The sequence below is a fragment of the Pistacia vera genome, unplaced genomic scaffold, assembly GCF_008641045.1.
Source record: "Pistacia vera cultivar Batoury unplaced genomic scaffold, PisVer_v2 Contig471, whole genome shotgun sequence".
Classification (NCBI taxonomy): Eukaryota; Viridiplantae; Streptophyta; class Magnoliopsida; order Sapindales; family Anacardiaceae; genus Pistacia; species Pistacia vera.
Genome location: NW_022196303.1, coordinates 389,447 through 392,266, shown reverse-complemented (window position 1 = coordinate 392,266; position 2,820 = coordinate 389,447). Strand labels below are relative to the sequence as shown.

Here is a 2,820-nt window from a genome sequence, read left to right as displayed (position 1 = left end):
AGCTCCAGGATTAAAATATCAATTGCTTTAGATGAATCTGTAAAGCACCCGTTTTCAGCCATAATAATTGATGCCTGTAGTTTTGAACAGCAAACATCAAAGAATAACATTTCTAATTGTTGGTTCTAAAATAACAATCGATCATAAACGCAGAGTAACATTGAACCTCCACAAAATAACAAATCTCAAGTATCTTATATACTCAGGGTGAAAACAGTGTTAAACTAAATAAAATAGAGTTAATGACATCAATGAGATATGATATAATAAAAAAAAATCTCTAAAATAACAAAAAAAAAAAACCCATCATTATGGACTGTTAATAAACCGTTAAAATTTAGGTTGATAAAAGTTAGTAAATAATACTAAAATTTACGTTAATATGAGTTAGTAAATAATACTAAATTATCCACTTATCATATACATTTAAAACTTAAGGGAAGGATTTACGTAGTGGAGCCAAAAAAGTTCCGTATATGGATCCAAAAACAACTACCATTTTCAAAACACAAAAGGGAGGGCAAAATAATTAATTTTCAAAAATGTTAACGCTAGAAGGAGGGCTTGAACCTCCGACCTTGTGGTTAACAGCCACACGCTCTAACCAACTGAGCTATTCCAGCATTCTTGCACACCCACATACTTCCATTTTATTTAATTCTTTAACTTGACGGATTCTCAATATACACAAACATCTTCAATAAGATTTTGAAGATTTCATGTTCATACAAAAAGGACCATCAAGCAAACAGCTGACCTGAAATGATTCAAATCATTTGCAAATAGAGCAAATCAAATTTTATGCTACCATAAATTGCAAGCAATGCAAAATTTTAGGCCAAACCAAACAGCTAAACAAAGTTACATGGCCCTATGCTCTCTGCATACTACAATAAGAATGACCAGGGATAAATCAATTCACAGCAAACATAGAATTAATTTACTTTTCAGAGCAATCGAGATGCAGATCAATGTGTTCAAGTCATCAAAAGAAATACAGATCAATGTGTTCAAGTCATTGGAAGGGTATGAATTTGCCTCGAGACAGCGCTCTGTCAAAAATTTCGAAACTAGGTGAGTACAACATTGCCAAGAAATTCAACATGCAATTGCAGTCATTCAAGCAGGCAAGAACTGAATAAATAGATCACAAATTTGCTTAGCTTGATAAATTAATACACTTTTCAGAGCAATCGAGATACAGAGCATTACATATAAAGCTAACAGTTGCACTAATTCCGCATGGAGACAAGCTGAATTACTACTCTAGCCAAATTGGTCTAGGCCAAAAGATGATAGAATAGCCTGGAAAAACATAGAGACCTCCAACTATTCCATGCTTTCAAGTGACCACAAGGCAGCACCCAGGTCGGTGGGCGGGGGCGCCAGGAGCTTTTAAATTGTAATACACCAATAGCATGACGGAACCATTGTTCAAGCCTCTTTTTGTGAGGATGGATGTCCTGAAAGTCCAGAAAATTAAACCAATAAACTTACCAGGAGAAAAACAAAAGATATGAAGTTCGGAAACCTAATCCCATATAATCAAAAGTTCAAAAACCAGTGTCAAAAATTTCCAAATTGCCAAGAAATTCACCATGCAATCTCAGTAATCAAGCCGAAAAGAACCGAATAATAGATCACAAGTTTGCTTAGCCGATAAATAATACACTTTCCAGAGCAACCGGAGATATAACAAAACATTACACATAAGACTGAGACAAGGTGCTCCTTACGTTTGGAATTAAATTTTAAGCAACAGTTGAAACAATTCGGCAGGAGACAAGGTGCTCTTACGTTTGGAATTAAATTTTAAGCAACAGTTGAAACAATTCGGCAGGGAGACAAGGTGAATCACTTCTCCACCCAAGTTGGTCTAGGCCAAAAGATTAGAATAGCCTGGAAAAGCAGAGAGACCTCCAACTGTTCCATCCTTCAAGTCAATAATCCACCATCGGTTCCAGGGTGACAATCAGTACTTCAAAGGGACCGCCTTTGAAATAAACACAATTCCCTTTACATCCTGGGAACTCTTCAGCAGAAAGAGAGAATGAAGCATCATCACCAACAAAAACACTGAACCTCCAATCATCGATCACCTCAACCATTCACGTTTCTCTCGTCAAGCTTATAAACCTTGAATTCAATGGATCAATTTGAACGGCCAGCTCTTAATAATCAAAAACAAATCCTGGGAGGACTTTATTAAGTACGACCAAACCCATACACTTTCAATCTGCAGTGGCAGAACGGAGAAACCGTCATAGACTTAGAGTCCACAGTTACAGTCACACCAGTGGACATCAAAGCAAAGAATTTCATCATGATAAATTAATCAACAAAATAATCATAACCCATGTCTATCTAGTCCATTTCTTGTCTACATTTCTCCACACCAGCGCAATTCCTTGAATATCGTCATAACGGCGAACCCATCATCACTCTCATCACGGCAAGAAGACACAACGCCTTTCTGAAAACAACAGGCTTCCTTCTAGTAATACCTTTACCTTGATAAACTTGTTCAAGTCTATAGGCTAGCTACTTCCTTGACCCGATAATCCGACAAGTTCAAAGACTGCGGTAACTTTCAGACTCGGGTACTTTTGGGACAAGTTTCCAAGACGACGTCTAGATAACGGATCCTCTAATCGAACTTTGCCAGAGTTCATCTCCGCTTTTGACCAAACATGTATACGTAATTTGGTGCAGATTTGAGCTACTGGGAAGGCGATTGATCGCATAAAAAGTGAACTCGGCGAGAACCAAGTGTCCGCGACGGCCTGGAGGTGATGGCATGGAAATTTTAAGGCACGTGTG

At 37.5% G+C, this 2,820-nt stretch overlaps 1 non-coding gene across 1 annotated transcript; it reads right to left on the bottom strand.

Moving 5' to 3' along the window:
• Positions 1-549: 549 nt before the first annotated feature.
• TRNAN-GUU lies at positions 550-623 on the bottom strand. Its single transcript has one exon. It is a non-coding gene; the product is annotated as a tRNA-Asn (tRNA).
• Positions 624-2,820: the final 2,197 nt, after the last annotated feature.